This window comes from Cydia fagiglandana, chromosome 2 (assembly GCF_963556715.1).
Source record: "Cydia fagiglandana chromosome 2, ilCydFagi1.1, whole genome shotgun sequence".
Classification (NCBI taxonomy): Eukaryota; Metazoa; Arthropoda; class Insecta; order Lepidoptera; family Tortricidae; genus Cydia; species Cydia fagiglandana.
Window position 1 is genome coordinate 23,910,046 of NC_085933.1, and position 22,880 is coordinate 23,932,925.

The 22,880-nt window shown below is 35.2% G+C and overlaps 1 protein-coding gene across 1 annotated transcript in view; it reads left to right on the plus strand.

The window, feature by feature from the left end:
• Positions 1-1,263: 1,263 nt before the first annotated feature.
• The window catches only part of LOC134679085 (uncharacterized), a 67,821-nt gene continuing 46,204 nt past the window's right edge, over positions 1,264-22,880 (plus strand). Inside the window, exon 1 of the mRNA XM_063537933.1 lies at positions 1,264-1,503. The gene's annotated coding sequence lies outside the window, so the exon portion shown is untranslated. The remainder of the gene's footprint in view (positions 1,504-22,880) is intronic.

Here is a 22,880-nt window from a genome sequence, read left to right on the forward strand (position 1 = left end):
GTCGAATTTAAAAAATCGGCCCCCAGGCGTTACTTTGCGCAAATCCATACTAATCATAACCAAAATATTACTTGCTAATCCGCGAAAATTTTGCGCGATTTGCTTTTCGTGGATTAGCAAAGTAATATTTTAGTTTTGATTTTTTTTTTGGACATCATAATGATTTATTCATCATGTAAATTAGTTATCGTGGGTTTTGCCCGCATCGATACATGTACGGACAAGTACGTGAAATGCACTGTAACTGAATGACTTCAGTAGTTAGACGTCATTCGTCATTCTGATATCAGTGTACGTTTGAATCGCCTGGTAGGCAAGTCATAATATTATCGTATTTCGTCGGTGCGAAAAATCGCTACGTGTATTTTTTTACGATTTTTTGACTTTGGTATATTTTAATTCCTTTCTCAATTTCCCGTTGACCCACATTTGTTTTATATCTTTATTAGTTTTGAAAATAACTTATTCCGCTATGTGAACACAGAACAACATTTGTACAAAAAATAACTATTTTTTAGCACATAACGAAATTAAATGCCTTGTTTTCCGTCGAAGGTGATGGCGATCCATCAAGGAACGGACTAAATCCATCAAGGCCACTTTCCTCTGGGTCGAAAGGTCAAACGGCAACCGCTTTCGTAAAATGTAGTCTAAAGCAGGCCACTGACGAGCCTTCCAAATGGATGCCGTTACAATGTATTCATCCAAATGGACGGCAGCCTAATATTAAACATTGTACGTTTTTGACATTCACGGACCGATTTTGGATTGCAGCCACGCAATTTGGACTGTTGGAAGGCTCGTCAGTGGCCACCTTAAAAGAACCCCAGGATCCTTTTTGATGTGACAGGGAAATTACTAAGATAAGGACAAGTTTGTTAAATGAAAAACAAATATTATATTACCGTGTTATTAAAGAAATATCCATACATAAATACTTGAAAACAAATGCAAAATAAATATCCCTACACATCGTCAGTCCACACTGTGATCCGCCCATGTTTACAAACGAAAAACATTTAAAACCCAAACAAACAATCGCCCAACCGAAGCACTCCACCGTTTTCAGGTAAAGCTAACCGTTGCATCTGACATTTGTCAGCTAGAATAACAGGGAAAGCACTTTGTCAAAAAACTCATCAAACTTCATTGTCACCGAAACGCGAACGCTGACTCATTGACAAACATGCTCCATGTCGCACCGAATCGGACCCCGTATTTCACGTATCTCTATAGATTTCGCGATTCACCCTCTCTTTCTACCACCCCTAACAAACACTAGTGCGTTTCCACTTCTCGACGCGGTCGGTCGTGTCGTTACTCGACGATGGAAGATCGCGATTTTTGAATTCGGAATGCGTGCGTGATTTTTAACGGTATCGAGGGAAAACTTTTAGTGGTGTGGTTAGTGATTTTTTTTTCGTTTAAAATAGTGTTTGGCTTTTAACTGTGGATGATAATTTAGTGATTTGTGGGAAGTGACGTGATTTTACTGAATAAAAGGTAGGTTTAGTTTGATATTTTAATAACAGTAAATAATAAATTAAATGGCAAGTTTAATTTACTTACATATTTATATTAGGGAAAATATTACAGCAATTGTATTTTTTAAATGAAGACGCATTATTATAAATGAAATAAATTACCTAATATTATACTAGTTTATTTAAAAGAAATATTAATCGGATTAATCGTCGCTTAAATCAATATTTATTTATTACAAAACATAAATCAGGTTCTAAAATATTGAACAGAATGTTTTAGATTAAAAAGCCTTCCTGGCTTTTAGCGCGGATCCATTTAAATTAATTTTTGTTAGGTACCTACCAATAAATGTTGCATGTATTTAAAATAATTATATCACACCATGCACAATATAAAGACAACCAAGACTATCATCAAGTTCGTACCAAAACAAGATCAAAATTATAATAAATTATTAAATCAGAATTAACCTCCTTAAATTTTCTATTTTTATATAATCATAAAATAAAATGTCTTCAAGAAACTTAGGAACACCACCAAGACTATCATCAAGTTCGTACCAAAACAAGATCAAAATTATAATAAATTATTAAATCAGAATTAACCTCCTTAAATTTTCTATTTTTATATAATCATAAAATAAAATGTCTTCAAGAAACTTAAGAACACCACCAAGACTATCATCAAGTTCGTACCAAAACAAGATCAAAATCATAATAAATTATTAAATCAGAATCAACCTCCTTAAGTTTTCTATTTTTATATAATCATAAAATAAAATGTCTTCAAGCAACTTAGGAACATCTGTTAGATTTGTCAAATCTAACCTTTAATAACATGACAATACGAGTCAAGGCACGCGTATTAGTGAATGACACGATCTATATTAACGGAGCATCGGAACAATTTGTCCGACTTGTCAGGCTAAGGACGACACAAGATTAGTCCAACTTGTCAGGCTACGGACGACACAAGATTACACTTATGTCTTCTGTTCAATAACAAACCTAAACATGGTAGAATAGGGAATAGGCCAATATTAATATAAATATTTTTCAACTTCCAAAAAGTAGGTTAATTTATACGAAAAATAGGGTAAGCAAGAATCGCGTTCACTTAATTAAAAATGTCCATAGTTTTATAAATCTTAAGGTTTATCACGAGAAAACTAAAAATATTATAAGTTTAACTTGCAAATATCGGAGGAATAAAATAATCGGATCAGTATGTTTCAGTTTAGCGAATATAAATAGGTCTGGAAAAACACTCTAATTAAAAAGACAAGACATAATTATTTTTCTTTTCTCCCAATTACAGCACGGAACGATAAATAGAATTTACTTTTAGTCCTATCTTTGATATTAATAATACATAGAAAGGAGCATATGGGAACTTACGAGTATGTCCAAGATGTCAGACTACGGACGACAGATGATTACTCAATGTCCACTGCCCAATGACATATAACACATTAGACTAGGATGGGGTTCTGTTCAGTATCACTTTCTGTCCTTTCTGACTTCGAGAATATTGTACACTAGCTTTTGCCCGCGATTTCGTCTGCGTGGAATTAGTTCCAGCAGTTAGAGTAAGTATAGCGCCTGGATAAAATCTAATGGCAATAATGTTGAGCATAATATGCTTAATCGCTTACACCAATTACGAGTAACAGGCACTTTTCTCATTTCCATCCCCATTTTCACCCCGATGACTTCCGACATAAAAATTATCCTATGTCCTTGCCCGGGGCTCAAACGATCTCTATGCCAAATTTAAACTAAATCCTTTTAGCGGCTTAAGCGTGAAGAGGTAACAGACAGACAGACAGACAGACAGACACACTTTCGTATGCGTAATATTAGTATGGATTTTAACCGACGTCCAAAAAGTAAGAAAGTACAAAAAAAACCCTATTTCGGAATAAAGATTTGAGTTCTTTACTAGGTACCTAATATAATTAAGTTTTACTTTAGGAGTCAGTATTAGACACTATTATCTTGCATCTATCTGAAAAAGGAAGGGATTACCCTTCTTTCAAGTTTCCCTTTTCAGGTAGACGCTAGATAGAATATCATATATATAGCAGTGTATTTTATATGTATTACACAAGCTCGGTCATCGGTTCAGCAGTTTAGAGGTAACAGACACACGTTTCTGATAGACAGACAGTCTTTTTACTTTCGCATTTTAATATTAATATTTTAATAGAAATTATAGAAGGGATGTTTGGATTCTATATGCGTGGGTTGAATTCCATGGCAGTGTCGAAGGTACGTAACAAATTTTGATGGATGAGGTGCCAATCCACTGTCAATCGATCCATTTTCATGTCACCGGTGATTTCGGCTATTTTTGTTTTCAATCGCCTTCCAAGAAATGAGACTTTTTATATAAAAACGACGTAGTAGTCGGAATATTAATTTAACTTTTTACTTGAAATGTTTTTAAGGTTTAGCTTCAGGTTCCGTCTGCTTTGCACCGATTTGAACACAGTGCCGAAGTGAAGTAGTGTGATTTTAAAGACCCGGACGTCACACAAAGACACTTTCGACTCGAAGATGGAGTAAAATTACCATATGCGTGGCAGAGGGGGTAGCGCGACTATGCTCAGTCTGGAGGATGTTTTGTCTGTGGCTGTAGTAAATATAGGTCAGACGCCTACACCTAATTTCTATTCTTTACCTATAAAAGGTTCCTTTCCTTAAGTAACTTAAAGACTTCAGTCCAAAACTTATCATTAATAATCCCGGAAAACGGAGAATCGGGACAATTTGGTCCAAGATGTCGGGCATCGTACAAGTGATTACTCAATGTCATGTGTCATCCTTATATGTAGGTACTTACTAACATATATGGGAATATGGTTCCGGTCAAACATATATCATCTTCGTTTGTTCGTATCTGACTGCGCGCATCGTCAACTGACAGCCGTATTCGAATTTTATTTATTCGATCTGTTTCTGATATATTAACAATAACACGGATAAGTTTGTTCTTACAAAACAGTATATCTTTATGCTGGCGTAATTTGAGATTTTTTAACGCATCGTAGATGTGTCTAGATAAAGTACTTAAAATATTTTAATCTTGTTGATCATTCATCATCATCATTTCAGCCTACATACGTCCCAAAGCTGAGCACAGGCCTCCTCTCATGCGCGAGAGGGCTTGGGCTATAGTCCCCATGCTAGCCCAATGCGGATTGGGGACTTCACATACACCTTTGAATTTCTTCGCAGATGTATGCAGGTTTCCTCACGATGTTTTCCTTCACCGAAAAGCTAGTGGTAAATATCAAATGATATTTCGTACATAAGTTCCGAAAAACTCATTGGTACGAGCCAGGATTTGAACCCGCGACCTCCGGATTGAAAGTCAGACGTCATATCCACTCGGCCACCACTGCTTCTTAATTCTGTTCATAATCTTGTTAATTAACACTAAAATAGCAATTTTTATTACACATGTAGGTAGTTTTATCAATTCTCCGCGCGTACTCTCGTCGAGATCAAAGGCGGGCGGATACGCAATTCCTTTCACGTCAATCACTCTAGGCAGAGATACACATCCTTTCGGTAGGGGAAAATGTAATACTTTGGTGTTTTGTGTTAGAGAGTGAATATATGCTTATTTTAGATGAAAATAAAATGTAATTAGTACTTGGGTGTTTTTGGTATAGTTTGTGAATAAAATATGACGTTCCGCAGAAAGGTACCATAAGGCGATCAGCCGGCGTATTATGGATGTCTGTCCATTTTTATCCACGTGATAAAATAACTGTCACTTTTTAACACCGTGGGATAGAAAGTGACGGACACAGTTTTATCACGCTGTCACGTAGACAAGAACGACCATCATATCCGTACAGGGTTTACGCTGTTATCAACAACACTTCGATCACAATTTTTATAATTCCACTACCCTCGATAGGCGCTTGTTGGGTATAACTTGATATTAAATAATAAATCATTAATATAAGAGGCTCAGTACAGACTATTTTGGGGTTGAAACTCTAAGTCCATGGGGTCTCAGCGCGCACAATCAACCTCGCACAGTGTGTTATGGTAACATTCCATTTCTAACCGCAGCTGCACTACCGGTACTGAGCGCGTCGCTGTCATTGTCAATTTCCATAGTAAAATGAACAGTAGTGCAGCTGTGGTTGGAAATGGACTGTCATCTTTAGCAATTGCGATTATGCCGTCAGCATATCCGCGTTCTTGGTATGGTTGGTTGGCCTATTTTAGATTTAAGCTAATTATTAATTAAGTTTAGTTGCACCACACTCAAAATCAAAAATCAAAATGTATTTATTTGTAAACATAGGTCAAATAAAGATGTTATACAATAATTTATGTTACACTATGTTTTGCCATTTGGCATACAAATATAAAGTCGGAAGAGATGGAGCATGCACGAATTATAATATGATGTCAAGCGAAAATAATAATTATGTTAAATGTCAAGCAAAATAAGAGTATACATAAAATTAAAATGTGTCCAGTAAATATTCCATTATAGAATAGTATGTTTTTTGTACCAAAAATCCATACAGGCATTTCTTAAATTCAATTAAATTATCTATTGTAATTGTAAAATACTTTTAGCAAGCAAAGCCGAGTTCACGCACTGGATGTAAATTTTGTCACATCTGCGAGCACTTTTAAACATTGAAAATTGATGCATGTTGTTCTTAACTCACTCTATATATGAATTATGTAAATAAATATATCAAATAAAAAATCATAACTTCAATTTGTTTTGTCGATTTTGTCAATGAAAGCGTAAAGCCAACGTCTTGTATATCCGATACGGTATCAAAGAGAATGGATTCGAAATTCTTTTGTGTCACTCACAGGGGAATAAATTTGTCCTTGATTTTACCTACTGAGTCTACTGACTGAGGAAGGAGATTTAGGAGATAATATAAAATTGATATGTGGTATTTTTTATTGAAGTATAATAAAATACTTGGATGGTAAAAGTTTAACATAGATAAAATATAGTTCGTTTTTTTAGCATTAGAAAGAACTTGCAAGATGGTAAGCGATCTTGACATGACTTTTAAATGAAAAACGCTTTCCAAAAATCAAAAACTATTACTTATGAAAGCAGAAGAATATAAATGATCGCATTAGATTCAGAATTGTTACATATTGGCCGTAACTTATTTTGAAATGTATTTTTCAATTAAAAGACACATCAAGATTGTTTACCATATTTCTAATGCTGAAAAAAACGAACTATAGGTACTTACAAAATTTTTGGATGCTCTATTATCTTATTATTTATTGTAATAACTTAATAACTTATTATAATAATTTTAGCAACGAATTTTGTACCAGACATGAACTGTCAGTTGTCAACAGTGACATTTCTTCAACCAGAAATATCAGTTCTTATAACAAGATCATACAATTCGAATCGCCCTCCGTATATAATAGTACATTATTGTCGAGGCTCGGAAGTAGCTACTTGCAGGCTGAGGATTCGTTTTAAACGGACGACCTTGGGAGTCCGTTTAATTGAATCCGAAGCCAGCAAGTAGCCTTCCAGCCGAGTCATATATAGTGCTTTTCTCAAAAATGGTGCAAGAAATATAAATATCATAGAAATATTTTACAAAACCAATGTTCTTACGTATATATTTTCACAGAAAAAAGCCCTTGCCGCTTTTTTATTTTTTTAATAAAAAAAACATAAGTGTATTTTTCTGCCGAAATTACCCCAACCTATTTGAGACAGCTAAATAGTCGCGGTACTAATCATCTGTTTGGCTGTTTAATGGGCCTGTGCCTTCATTTGATATGGTCATTTCTACTTTTAAAAAGTTTGGAACTCGACAAATAATGGAATTTGTATGCAACATTGCAGTCCCAAAATCGAGACTGCAATGTTTTTAACTTTTTAATTTTTGACTGACCATAAACTACGCGCTTCGCGACCAATTTTTTAAACGGCAAAGTCGACTTTGCCGTCCATTTTTGAGAAAATATATTAAGTATGTCCACCCACACACTCGTTCACCGAAAAACTATTTCCTTTTCGTTTTGCTGTAATAGAATAAAATGAAACTGTATTGATAAAGATAATTTATTTATTAATCTCTTTGTCGGTTAAATTAAATTAATAATGGACTGCTAAGTGAAAAAAAAACCGGGCAAGTGCGAGTCGGACTCGCGCACGAAGGGTTCCGTACCATAATGCAAAAGCAAACAAAAAAAAGCAAAACAAAAACGGTCACCCATCCAAGTACTGACCACTCACGACGTTGCTTAACTTTGGTCAAACATCGCGTTTGTTGTATGGGAGCCCCATTTAAATCTTTATTTTATTCTGTTTTTAGTATTTGTTGTTATAGCGGCAACAGAAATACATCATCTGTGAAAATTTCAACAGCTATCACGGTTCGTGAGATACAGCCTGGTGACAGACGGACGGACGGACGGACGGACGGACGGACAGCGAAATCTTAGTAATAGGGTCCCGTTTTACCCTTTGGGTACGGAACCCTAAAAATACTGCGGCAAATTGTAGGTAATTTTAACAAACGTTTTCGTTTAGGTATTTATCAATGCTAAAGGAGAATACAACGAAAATAAGTACGTTTTATTTTAGTAAATTGATTATAGTTTTTATATTTTATGACATTTAGTAAAAGACGTGTAGCAAAAATAGATATTCCTAAATATGTCAACGTATTTTTGGGCGCTGTGCTATTTATATTGTCCGTACTTGAGCTATTCTTGAAGATATCGATAAATCACTTTGAGGGGTATAATTACAGTTCATGTCACAATTTATCCCTCAACCCGATTTAATGAGACACCTGACAGTATCATTAGCAATATAATTAGTAGTTAATAATTAGTTTGCCTTGATGTTGAATATCGGTAAAGCTATGTCAAATTTTAATCATAATATCTGGGAGACCGAGCATTGCTCGGAAAACAAAAAAATGCGCGTCTTCCCAGAGATAAGACCTAGCTAGATCGATTTATCGCCCCGAAAACCCACATATATTATAGCAAATTTCATCGAAATCGTCAGAGCCGTTTCCGAGAGCCCTGAAATATATAGGTATATAAATAAATAATAATTTCTCGTTTAAAGCTAATTGATAAGATAGATATCCAATTGAGTTGAGTGATCAAACACTGTGTGGTTAAATGAAGGTTAGCAACTTTTATTGATATTACCTCCTAAAAATAAGCGTTCTAGTGCTCGACATGCTAATGCGCAATAAAATATGACACCTTGCTGTCACCTTTATTGATTATAACGTAAACTGAAGACGCCGCCGGTCCGGTATTAAATGTATCCCCACTGGGCACAAATTGGAATACTCAGGTATTATCATAAGTACTTATAAACTATTCCCATTTGTCCTGTCCTTGTGTATGGTAGCGGTCACGTGGGGCGGGGACAAATGGGATTTCTGCTGGTTCGAATCCGGCCTACACCACTGTAGAGGGCTACTGGCTTGGTCACACTTTCTATTGTATCCGACATCTATTTCAGTTTATAATTTATTTAAAGCAGTTTGATTGCTAAAAAGATACAAATCAATATACTTAACACCGTTCCTATCACAAGTCCTTCGCCGTTTACTCAGTAACATTATGGAATTCTATACCATCTCTCTTCGACAGTGTCAATCGGTCGCATCACTAAAGGCGAATTTAAAAAGGTTATGGCTAGCAGACAAAACTTAATTTAAAGGATTTGTGCGGTACTGCGGTATTGTAGTTTTTGTATATATGTAATATGTATTATAGAATATATATGTATTTAGTTGTGTACATATTATGTATTTAGTTGTGAATATTTGTTCTAGGTAAGTTGCTAATATTATAAATAACTAAGAAACTTTTCGTTTTATTATCATTATAATTTTCTTTATTGTTCTTTTATTTACGCTGTTGGTACAGTACGGATGTCTACCGTCTCCAATTCTCCCTCAATTGCTCAAAGGTTAACTGGAAGAGATCCCTTAAAGGGATAAGTTCGCCTTTGTACTAATGACGAATGTTATTTTTCCTGTTTTGTTTTGTTTTTTTGTACAATAAAGTGTTTTACTACTACTACTACTAATAATGAAATGATTTAATTTGTCCCTGAGTCAAACAGGTCTTATGTTTATTATTTAACTTTGTAATAACGTCAGGAAAGTTAGAATATTGCACTAGCAAGTTTGACGAACTTTACAGCATAATATAAATTGGCTCCGTATGAGTTGGACTTTGTTGAGAGAGTTGTGCCTGAAGTGTCTGTTGGAAATTCTTACGTATTTTCGTCTATAAAGTGCATAGTAAGTTTGAAATATAATTGGTTCAATCTATTAATAGGGCAACTGAACTGGGTCTTACCTATCGATCGATGTCAATGCGCAAACTTAAGACGGAAAGGGGACGGAACCTGATTTCCATACAAATATGTGACGTCCCACGTGTAAAGGTACTTACCTTATAGTGGTTGGCTCTTACGCTATTATTAACGCTGCTCCAATATTATTGCGGCGCTATGTGACGTAAATGCCAGCCGCCATAAGGTATACCTTTTGCCGTGGTTCATTATGATTTAGGTATCATTGTCTTAAAAAATAAAGCTTCAATTATTTGCAACTCGACAAAGAACTCAAGACGTTAAGTAAGCATTTTTGCCAGTAATGAAAAACAACAACAAAAGCGAAACATCGTAAAAACGGTAATTCCTTTACATCGAGACAAGACGTCAAACGGAAGACTCCAACGAGCACGCATTATAATGTTACAATGGAGTTACCCTAACTTTGATAGGCTCTCTGTTATTATACGGAATAATATAAAGGTGTTTCAAGGGAACTGTTATATTATCTTACACCTTTGGTAAGAGAGACTATTGTATTGTGCTTGAGTATATAATTAATTCTATACATTTATATGTATATTTAAATATACTTATATTTAGGTACCTATATGTATAATTATATAGTACTTACGTACATTTCATAAGTGTTTGTTGCTAGGCCTAGGTACATTAAATAAAGTATGTATATTTGACATCAACATCATCAACATCAACATTTATTCAGCAAATAGGCCACAAGGGCACTTTTACACGTCAACATTGAATTTACATAAAAGCAAAAATAATAACATCAACAATTTTATAAAATAAAACTAACATTTCAATCTAACGTATTACAATTACTAAGAGATGTATATGGTCTCTTAATGTCGAATTACATACAAAATACAGATAAAAAACACACGAAAAAAAAAACTATAATATTTAGAGGTGTAAATGTCTCTAGGTGTCAGAACTATAAGATTATATAGTTTATCAAGTTATCCTTAGAGATGTATAGGGTCTCCAAGAGTCAATATCCTGTATAATTAATACATTCATTAAGAGAAAAGAAACATACGAGAACAGAATGAGGCGTCTCACTGTAATTAATTAATAAAAATTAAGTTACTAAGTATAATAGCTCGTGTTAGCTTAAACAGACCAGTCTCCACAAACAGCACCCGTTCACGAGTATGACACGTATGAAATTATTTCAGTTAAAATAACATCGTTCACTGCACATTCTGTTGTGTTTTGCTACCTACTATTTGCCTATTCTGTGTTGTTTTGTGTTTTGTTTTACGTATAAATGGGTACACTGAAAATCAGCGTCATAACTCATGTTCTCGGACATAGGCTGAGTGTTATCCTTTACTGGAACCACCCGGCAGTACTGTAACTTCCAATTTACTATGATTTAAGAGGTGTGTATGTGTGTTCCAAATAAATGCATGGTTCATAATACCTAGTTAAGTCATGTAGGTCTAAATCTGAAATTCGTCACTTCGATTTTTTTAGCACCTATACCAGACAGAACAGAAAGAGTTGTCAAAATCTTCAGCCTGACATTTATTTTCTCTCAAAGACATTTTGAATTTGATTTCCGTGCCATTTCGTGATGTAATGTAGGCACATTACATCACGAAATGGCACGGAAATCAAATTCCATGACAGTACGCTACCCCGTACCTACAGTATTGAGAATTGTTTAATTTAATGAAATTTATTAAAATATAGGTACCTACATCAGCTTGTATTATTGAGGATAAAGCTTTCATAAAATGGACCTACTCTGAATATTTTTTCAAGTAGCGTCTATTCATGAATTATAATTGAATTTGCATACGTAAGACGATATTGCCATTTACATACATATTAGGTAGGTAGATTAATAAATGAATACCTACATAGTATTTTATGTAAGACAGTTACAAAAAAAGTAGCTCTTGCTTCGCTAATTAGATTTTTAAACAGCCCTGATTTAAAAACATCTCAAAGACCTCTCGGAAATTTAAGAAGCAGATAAATTTATGGTATTATACCTTCACAAAGAAAAATGTTCTATTAAGGAAAACAAAGCCTCTAAAAAAGTAATGAAAACATAGAACCAGCTTGGACTGAATGAAAAATCCAGCTTTAAAAATAGAACGAGTGTTGGAAAACTTGCTTGTGGGTCGAACTGTTAATAGTGCCGGGAGTTCATCAACTTCTTTGTACAACGAGGAACGGTTAACATTCTTTGAACATTGATTGGAAAACAAATAAAATTGTGATTGAAACTCGTACGGTAATTAGTTTGAAAATGGCGTACCTTTTATTAATAATAATATGATAAAGTGGTGGCATACCATGTAGGTTAATCAAAAATAGGTAACAACTGTGTTATCTTATTGCTGTATTGTCAATTTAATGCGAACATTTGTAGGTTTATATGTCTAATTTACACATAAAATGCGAAAACTTAGCGTTAAAAATAATGTCAAAAAATATTGTTTGATAAAATCTCTACTCTTCAGTCATACAATTGCACTAATTCTCATTTATGATTGTGACAAACCCAAAATCAATGAGAATTGTAAGACAGTTGATGGTAACTACAGTCGACTCTCGTTAATTCAAACCCGCGATAATTCGAACCTCTCTATAATTCGAAGTTATCACGAGTTCCCTAGAAAATCTCTTTATATTTCGAAATAATTCAATACATTTTTAAGCACTTGGTAATTCGAACAAAAAAATCATGCTACGTAACAAAACGACGCGTTAATTCAAACTCATAGGCGTCAAACACTCGACAATTCAAAGTTATCAGATTGCAGAGGTAAGTGTAAGTACCCTACATTTTGAGACAAGTTCAAGTTCATCGTTGCACGAGCATTTGTTATTGTAAATTCATTAAATTTCTGGCACTAGGTATTGGGTATTCCTGATAAAAAAAGCTTTTAATCAGTCTCAGCAATGTGCTTTGAATCAAACTAATATTAGAGACTTCTTCCCAAAGACTAATAATTAATTCACATTATGTATGTGCATGTAAATATGTAGGTACGTCTAACCTTTTGATATAGTAAAAAATTAGCAGTTAATAAATCTTAATTGATTATTACCCAATAATTCGAACTTTCATATTTTTTCTCTCAAAAATTTCGAACTATTTGATATTTCAAACTCTCGATAATTCGTAATAATTATTTTGAAAGTCCCCTGAGTTTAAAATTAACGAGAGTCGACTGAGTATTATAATTCTACGTTGACGAAGTCATGGGCAGTCGATAGTTGATTTACGTAATTAAATTCATCTCGAAATACCTAGAGTCCGATATTTTTTTAAATTCTTTTCACTTACTCTAGCTAATTACCTACTGTTAATAATAACGACCTGTATATGAAACGCATTCAAACACTCTTTGACTCTTATGATAAAACTGGTCATTCGTGCCGGATATCTTTGCAAAATAACAAAGAGCCGCAGACAAAATGAACTTTTTACAGTGTTCCTTCCATTTCATTCGATTTCGTCCATACAAAAGAGACAAATCTGACGAGATTGAACGCCATTATTTAATTCAACCAAGTTCCCGAGAAGTTTGTGAAACAATGTGTTTTGCATAAAAAGTCTTGAATATGGAAAGCTTTTTAAAAGTTCACTTGGCTTTTGTTCCTATTTGAAGCTGGAAGAAGGTGTAATGACCTTATCAAAATACTTTTCAGTGTAGGTGAACTTTCAAAAAAATATTAAACCTGTCAAGCGTGACTCGGCGTCAAGCAAAAATCCGTTACAAAATAGTACATATTATACTAGTAGGTATGGCACAGGTGGATTGCGAGACCCTGGCTCCAATTTCACCACGGCTACAATTGTCAGTGACATGTGTCGAGCGACAATTGTCAAGCGACAGGTGACATATTACAATTTAATAAAATATTTTCTATAGAAATACTTACAAATATGACAGGCATTTTGCTACAATTGTATATTACAATTATGTTGTGAAAGAAGAATTATTTTTTCTAGTCGACATATTTGTAGAATCTTGACAGGAAATGAGTTATATTATGTCGGAATTTCGTTACAATTGTAGTGTTTCTTGTAATAAGTGTCATAAACTTAGCAAGAGAAATATCTGTTTATTTCCGATACAATACACTTTTTTTAATAATTCAATGATGGTGGCAAACAGGAATACGGCCCGCCCGATGGTAAGCGGTAACCGTAGCCCATGGATTCCTGTGACGTCAGCAACAGTGATGTTTTACAATTGTCGCACCTGTCACCCTGGTGAAATTGGGGCCGAACACAGTTTGCCAAATTATTCAATAGGATCAGGTGCGATTAACCTTAAACTAAACTGAATAGTTATCTAATGTAAGGCTTACAACTTACTATAACGGAAATCTGATTAGAAATGTATAATTGGGTCAAAACGTTCAGGAAACGGGACCCTTTCCTACAATCAGTTAATGATTTAGAAACATTGATTTAATAATGTTCACAGGCTGTGTATCTATAGCTATGACTATTTGAATTTTATTTTATAGATTACTAATTTTAATTTTCGTGTCTGAATTAACTTTAATAAGATTTAAAAAAAAATATCAAATCTAAAATTAAAATCCCTTTACAACGAGATCCAACACGCGATCCAAAGCTGTAGGTGTCTTTTTCAAAAACAAAACGTGAAAGTCATATGCTCTCCGGTACGCACATGAAATAAAATTTCAAACGCTACCCGTACGTCTGTATTTAAGCGGTCGAAAGGAAAAAAACGACATAAAGGCAAAATTTCCCAACGTATAAATTGAAAAATTCAGTGATCCGCAGCAGAACCACACCACGGTTCAGTAAACGACCATATCTCATTGAATATACTTTTTACAGCCTGCCAATTCGCAGTTTGGAATGCAACTCTCCAAAATGGCGAAGTTGTGCAGGCGCAAAGGTATTTTAATTATAGGTACAGGCAGAGAGAAATATAGTAAGCACAGAGTGCTCACTCCATACCTCAGTTTTGGTACCAACACGAATCTTATTTTCGTAGTCGACATCGCAACGCTACTTGATACTAGACTAGATGTCTCGTCGAGACTCACGTAAATTGTATTGAACAATTTACAACTAATATTAAAGCAGGAGTTGAAAATAGAGTTCCGGTTAACCCGGTTATAATACATATTAGCTGAAAATTGTTGAGCATTAGACTTTTCGGTCGTCGGAACATCTGTTGGAAAGTAGCAGTACAGCAGCAGATAATTCTGCTACTCGATATACCAAAACCGATGTATGGAGTGAGCACTCTATGTATTTCTTTCTCTATGGTACAGGTCAATTTACGCACGCGGACATGAGTGAAATAACATAAAAAATTACTTCTATGGCTGTGTGAGTGGTGTTATATGCCATGTATCCAGATACGAGTATGGGGGTAACTTTTATTATATATATATATATGTATTGTAGTTTGACTTTAAATAAAATAGCGCTAGCTCAAATAAACCTTAAGTAGTTAGTATTTCGATGTCACTATTATGTAATTCAAAATTCAGAATATAGGTATATTTTATACCTAAATCGGCCTACGTTATACATGAAAAGCGTCTGTAGGCTTTAAAAAATGTGAACAGGAAAGTGAAAGCGATTCAAACACTTGAAAGTAACTTACCCCTTACCTTTTTGTGCTTCGATTGCTTTACTGGGTTTGTATTTCGGTATTAAGCGTACATTGTTTTTTTAATTTACATACTTATTTAAAAGCTCATATTATATAATACCCGTTATAAATACTGGCGTCATTATCAACATATTTTTCTCAAATAATTAATTCATTAACGACCAACGATAGTCACTCAAAAGGCTGAAACATCATTCAGTGCGGCATAATTAATGTACCTATATTCCGATTTTAGTCAAAAATGCGAGCGAGGGAGTGCATCCAATATTTCGTGTCTGATCTACAGCTACATATTAACGCATTCGAGAGCACTCAGTCACTCACTGATAGAGTAAAATATAGGTCAGCCATTTTCACGTACCACGCGTAAACAGTATTAATTATCAAATAGGAGAAACTATCTCTGTAGTATAGATGGCAGCACCATCTCTCTCGCTATACCAACGGCCAAAATTCCTGACGTTTGGTACCACGGTGTCTTACTCCAACAGTTCTTAATGTACTTAAAAATACTTAATATATATGTCGGCGGCCGATCGTAAGATCAGGCATATCGTGAAATTCCTAGGCATATCGTGAAACGTGAAATCTTTGAGTCGTTCCCTGAGTCGACGGAGCCCTCTATTTCTGGGCAGTTTACCCTTCGGGCATCTGAAACACCCTAACGAACCTATCCTACCTATATATTGGTTTAATGTGACCATCGTCAAAACATTACACAGGAACATTACGATCTGCCTAATCTTACGATCGGCCGCCGACATATACATCGGCTTCATGACGTGACGTATAAATTAAATTGCATATACATATAAGGATTTCTAAGAAAAAACAATTACTTAAGTCAGGCGCTACTTCGTAAAAACACAAGATTTAGAGAATACCACGTATGTTTCGTCTTTTTAAACAAAGAATGAAGACCGCTCTATCTTCGTCACGGCAAATTGCTTCAACCGCCCCATTAGGCCTTCACCGCACGATTAGCATGCTGCTCGGGTCTTGATAGTGTCCGACCGAAACATGTCCTTTTGCTGTAACCGAAACCGAAACCGAAGGTTCGGCTTTGACGGCCGAAGCCGAAAATCGTTAAATAAATATCATTAAACCGTTTTTATACACATATTCAGACTGCGTCGACCATCCAGTGGCGCCCTCATTAGGTGACTTGTATTTTCTAATAAACCAATTATTTTTTGTACCTATACATAAATCGCTAGCTGTGCAAAGAGGAAACGCCAGCAGCATGCTAGGTACATTTAGCCGGGTAGTCCGGGTACCTATGGCTTAACAGCATATGAAACCCTTAATTTTTATATTTACCTAGTTATAAGTTTGTAAATTTCTGTACCTATTTACATTTCATTTAGTAATAAAATATTTTTACCTTAATCAATATATTAATATTGTTATCCTACTGGAGTCGCCAACTTTGGTCTTTGTCACGTAGTTAAGTTTAGCATTAGTGTCTACACGATACTTCGTGTACAGGTTCTAAACAGTGTTGGGCGCCATTTTATAAGTTTCGGCCCGCCCGAAAGGTTCAGCCGTTTTTTTGGCCTAAACCGAAACTGTACGGCCGAAACATGATTTATTGACTAAAACTGACCAAAACCGAATCTTCGGTCGGATACTAGTTCTTCACTATCTGACATGCTGATGGTGTAAGCAATCTAACCCCCTACGTCCCAGAGTCATGTTTGCAGTTTTCAATTTGGAATCTTCTTTTATTCTGTAATAATTCAACATTGGATTTACTTTTGTCCTTTTAAAAGGACATCGGGACGTAGGAGGCTAAATCTATGTTGACATTCTGTCCTTTCAACTTCTAATTACAATTTTCTCTGTGATCTCTAATTGTAATCCTTTGTGTCATTGTAATATTCTATTTCTATTTTTTTTATTTTTAAAATCGAATCTCATGAATTATTCATTCACTCCATCACTTATTCAAAGATAGATTGAATGAAACTGAAACCTATTTAAATAATGTATTATGTTACGTGTTCGCTAGCGTACAACCAATCTAGTACAGTGACACAAATCGCGATGGATTCTTATCGATTTAGTTTTACCAGGCGTGTCTCACTCCGCGATTTCGTAGCTTTGCTAAAAGCTAAAAGTCCATCCGTTCGACCCCAATTTTGGGGTTTGCCATAAGCCGCGCGTGGCGCTGTCGCCACCTAGCGGCCATATCTGTGCTGATCGTGACAGACGCGTTTTGTTAGAGAGTGAGTCTTCTGTACTATTTATTCTGTGGTTTTACCTACAATTTGGGTTGGGATTATGTCATAAATACCGGTATCCCGGTCCCGAAATACTGGAATATCAGACCGATTATAACGATATCGCAATACGGAATTGATTATATCGAAATTCCGGTATTGGATTTTTAGTATAGTTTTATATAAAAAAATATGATATACCTAAAACTGCAATTTTTGCGAAATAAGATAAGTTAGTTAGCAGATAAATATGAAAATAATGAAATAATTTATTGTAATAAGCAATTTCGTGTATTTAATTAAACGTGAATTCCAATCAACAAAAAATATGATATACTTAAACAGAAACAAAGCTTTTGAATCATGAATATCAATATGGGTATTCATTCCGGAATTCCGATACCTATTTAGGGCTAATATTGGATTTCAGTACCGGTATTGAGAACTGTCCGATATTAGATGCCCTAGTTGGGATAATCTAAATAAATTATGTTGAGAGAGCACGATATTTACGTAAACATAATGTTTATAAGCCCCTACTTCTAAATAAGCCGTTAATACGGTATAGTATAGACCCTTTTAGGCTTAAATTTGTGAACAAACTTTCAACATAATTTGGTCGTCTAATCCAAGGTCACAATAAACACATAGTAGGTATTTTATTTCTTCCATTCAGGTATTGAAACGCTTTGTCCAAAATTGACGGAATAAAAATCGAAAGCAACATAAAATTCGGCCCTTGTTATAACGTAGGTATAAATACGTACTTAGTAGGCTTTGAAATTTCTTTGAATATCGGTAAATATGTTTGGCTTTTGTAAATATTATGTTTGGATTATGTAAATATGTTTTTATATTTATTAATTTGCATTCGTTCTGGCTAAATGTGCAGATACCTTTTGTAAAGCTTTATAATAACATACCTATGTATATACGAGCAATTATAGCAAATAAAAGTTTGAAGTTTGAAATCACTTTAGTCTCTTTTTGGCTAAAAAGCGTCTCCTATACGTAATAAGATATTTATATCTAGAATTTAAGCGTAGGCGTACCATTTATTTATACATTTCCAGCCCGTGTTATTATAGCAAATACAGTGCTGTTAGGAAAAGTGACTTCAATCCATTCGAATACCAAAGTAAATAGGGCATGTGTGCGCATGGCCAAACTATTGTTTAATCGTGCGTGTGTTAGTGAATGATATAAGGGAAGTTATTCAAATATACTCGTATTTATCGAGAACGGGCGATTTATATATTACGGGCGGGCCATTAAAAGGGTGATTTGGATGAATCTCAAGGCTTGACCTAATACTACACTGATTTTTACCTCATTTTAAACGCTTAATGGATTATGTTTAGCATTAATTTAGACGTCAATTTTTAATTTCTTGTGTTAAGTAATTTTAAGCTTCCTTACACCTAGCCGGGGGAAGCACAAAATTGGGAGTTATGATGATGAGAGGCCTTTGCCGAGCAGTGGGACACTCTCATACTTTTCAAGGCTAAGATAAAAAAAAATAACTAATATTTTATAAATAATGCTCTCATATTTTGATTCCGATGCCATTACTCAGTAATAGGAAACTGTGAACAAGACAATGAGAGCGGTTAAACGCTGTGAGAACTACCCTCCATTACTTAACAGGTGCTTTGGACCTCCAAAAGCCAGTATAGAAGTACCTAGTTATTTTCTATAGGTACCTATCGGTTATTTATGGAAATGGGAACAAGTGTCTGTACACATTGCATAAATAAATGACCTAAACAACAATACTCAAACTAAACAATTCGTGATTCTGCTAATCAACCATATATTGTTTGGGAAAAGTAACAGATTTGTGTCATTAATTTTGTCTTTTCATCGTTATTTCAATAAAGCCATATATGTAATTAAAATATTGAACAAATAAACCGTGTCAACATCGATGCGTAGTAAAATTTAGTTTAAAAAATATACTCGTATTTATTTAAGCAAACCTCCGCCATTCAAGCATAGTTAACGACATGCAAATTAAACTTAATTCGGTTACTGCTCAAATCCAATTACGATGTTCATTACCCTCGACTTCAATAACAAGTTAACATGTTAGTTCTAAAATCTTATAATGAGATTACACAATGTCTCACAGTTTACTAACTAGTGTGGTTATTCAAAGTCGGTCTTTGAGGTTGGGCTTTATTTGAACGATTTGTCATTCAATTTCATAATAATGGGGGAAGTTTGCCGACTAACTTTTGAATTTTTAGTTGTGAATATAATTTATTCTGCTTTCAGTTCACATTTTTCACTTACTTTACCTAGAGTCGTAATCAAGTTGGTATTATCAATAACAAATGAAAAGTTTTAATCGTCCAGTAGTCTCGCAAAAGAACGGCTCCCTTTAAGCGATCTCGCAACAACGCATAGCTTTTGCTTCACTTTGACAAGGCAATTACTTCCATGGGAAGGCAACTATCAAGGGAAATGTATAAGCAATTTCTATCTTTTATACAAATAAGACCAATAGTTTGACATTCGCCATGGTTAGTTCAAAAGTTGATGGAAAAACTAAAAACTTATGAGGAGATATTATTATATTCTATGCCATAACTATAACATGTTTACTTGACATTATTATCATAAATGCCATAGTAAATATATGAGACGGGCGTGTCCTTACAGATGAAGTCGGTTCGGTCCCTCGAGGCCAGAGGGTCTATGTAAATAGGGTTTTTAAGGACAATATTATGGTAAGTTTAGTGGAGAAAGCTATTTATGCGACAGATAATGTAAAGATAGGGTCGCGTGTAATAAAGTCGTACAAGGAGCTTGGATTTAGTCGTATAAACAATCTGATGCGTTAAGCTAAAGTCTAAGGGTCCACCGCGAACAGAAAGGTTCGCAAATTGCGAACATTTTTCTCTGTCACTCTCAATACGCCTTAATTGGAGTAAAAGAGAGATGCCCACGATTTGCGAATTTCGGTGTTCGTGGTAGGCCCTCAGTCCTTTTTTACACGACTGACCAAAAAAGGAGAGTATTGTTTTGTTTCTGTCGTATTCTCTTTACTCTCAAAATTTAACTAAGGCAGAACTGAAAAACACACCACCATTCAATCGAAGTTACGTTGTCATTATTTGCTGAAATGAAATGAGACTTGGCATGGAAATTCAAGTAACAAATATACAATGTATCTTATCATGTATCTATGTATCTATCTATTTTATATCCGGTACTACTTATCGTTGCTAGAAATTGTAATACAAATGTTACAGACTCTTTGAAGTTTTTTTCTTTGGCTTTATTTTTCTTTCTTTTTATAAATTCAAAATTGTTTTAAAAAAGAAACTGACAGTATAGATCTTCAGATTTTATTGATTGGTCGTGTCAAATGCTGTTTTTCAAATTTTTTGTAAATTTGAATATACTCAATATCTAAGGTAAAATACTCTTTATTTATTTTTCTTCTTAAGTTAGGTTAATTATAATATGGATATAAAAGTAAAATATAAAAACACTTACAAACAATAAAAAGAAAATTATAAACACATAATAAAAAACCTAACCTAGGGTGCCGCCGGCAGCGGGGCAGGGCCCAAGCTGCCGGTGGTCAGGGCCGCAGAGTGAGGAATCGACGTACTATACGCGCCGTGTCCAAAATTACCGCCTTCTGCATCTGACCCTTGATCCAACCACCTAGCGAGAGTCTCTCTAGGTGTTGGTCGAGACTCTTCGCTATGAGACCGTTCGCTGACACGACTATAGGAACAATGATCGTCGAGTCAACATCCCACATGGCGGTTATCTCGTGAGCTAAGTCTAGGTACTTGCTGGACTTGTCCTTCTCGGCCTTCACGAGATTCTCATCATGGGGGATGGTGACGTCGACGAGCACAGCCCGGCGCTGCGATCGATCTATCAGCACGATGTCAGGCTTATTGGCTACAATAGTCCTGTCAGTGATGATAGATCGATCCCAATAGAGCGTGGCACGACCATTTTCGAGAACTGGCGCAGGTGAGTACTTGTAGTACGGCACTTCACGGTCCACAAGGCCGTATAGGAGGGCAAGTTGCTGGTGAATAATTCTGGCTACGAGATTATGTCTGTGCAAGTACTCGCCGTTAGCAAGATGAGAACAACCGGAGATAATATGCCTGAGTGACTCTCCGGGACGGCGGCATGCCCGACAAATGTCGACCGTACCGTCCTTCAGGATATATCTCCGGTAGTTATTCGTCATGATAACTTCGTCCGCAATTGCACAGGCAAAACCCTCGGTTTCTCCGAAGAGGTCCCCGAATCGAAATACTCTTATCATTAAAATACTCGTACAGTCCAACAACCGATACCATCTTTTTCGACAAAGAAATTAGACCAAGTGGAAGTTTTACATACAAAACTTCTAGGTAACTTGTTCTTCCTCAAGTTAATTTATTAGTAGGGATTGATTATACCTTAGAGATTCGAGCCTTACCTTAGAGATACCCAATTACATACTCGTACAATACTCACTACTTGTTACAATTTCATTTTCCATGAAAATCTCAAACAACAACACATATCCACGTAGGAAGAAAAATATATTATTTAAAAACTTCACATAAATTCACTCTAACTCCCAGCTTAAGGAGGCCCTTACAAATCCTTACTGTTCTGATAAAAACGATAAGTGCCATTGGCAAAATTGGAAAAATCTAGTCACCTCAAGTGCTAGAAAAACTAGGACGGTTCCGATGAACTGCACCTGCCTGAAGGGTTACTCTTGACTTACTTTACTTAAGGGCGGTCTTCCACGATATGATTTCATTGTTTTTACCTTAAATTCCAATATATGTATATACAACACACACAAAACACATAAACGCGAGAGTTTAAAATATTATATCGTTAAAATTATTGCAGTGTGGCATTACTGCAGACTCCATTGCTGCAAATTTCAAAATCGATGTTTGCTGCCCGGATTTTTGATATTTGCTGCAGAGATGCTGTCGGCAGCAATGTCGCACCGACATACTGCAACAGTACCTTATGCTGTGCTGGTATAGTCTGAATACGAACGGTATCTCTGAATAAGGTATCTGTTAGGTTCTAACTCTATTGTGAGGGTGGTATAAGGCGAAGCAAATTCTTATACCTTTCACGGATACTTTTATAAAACGCTTGTAACTCCAGGGGCTAGGCAGTAAAA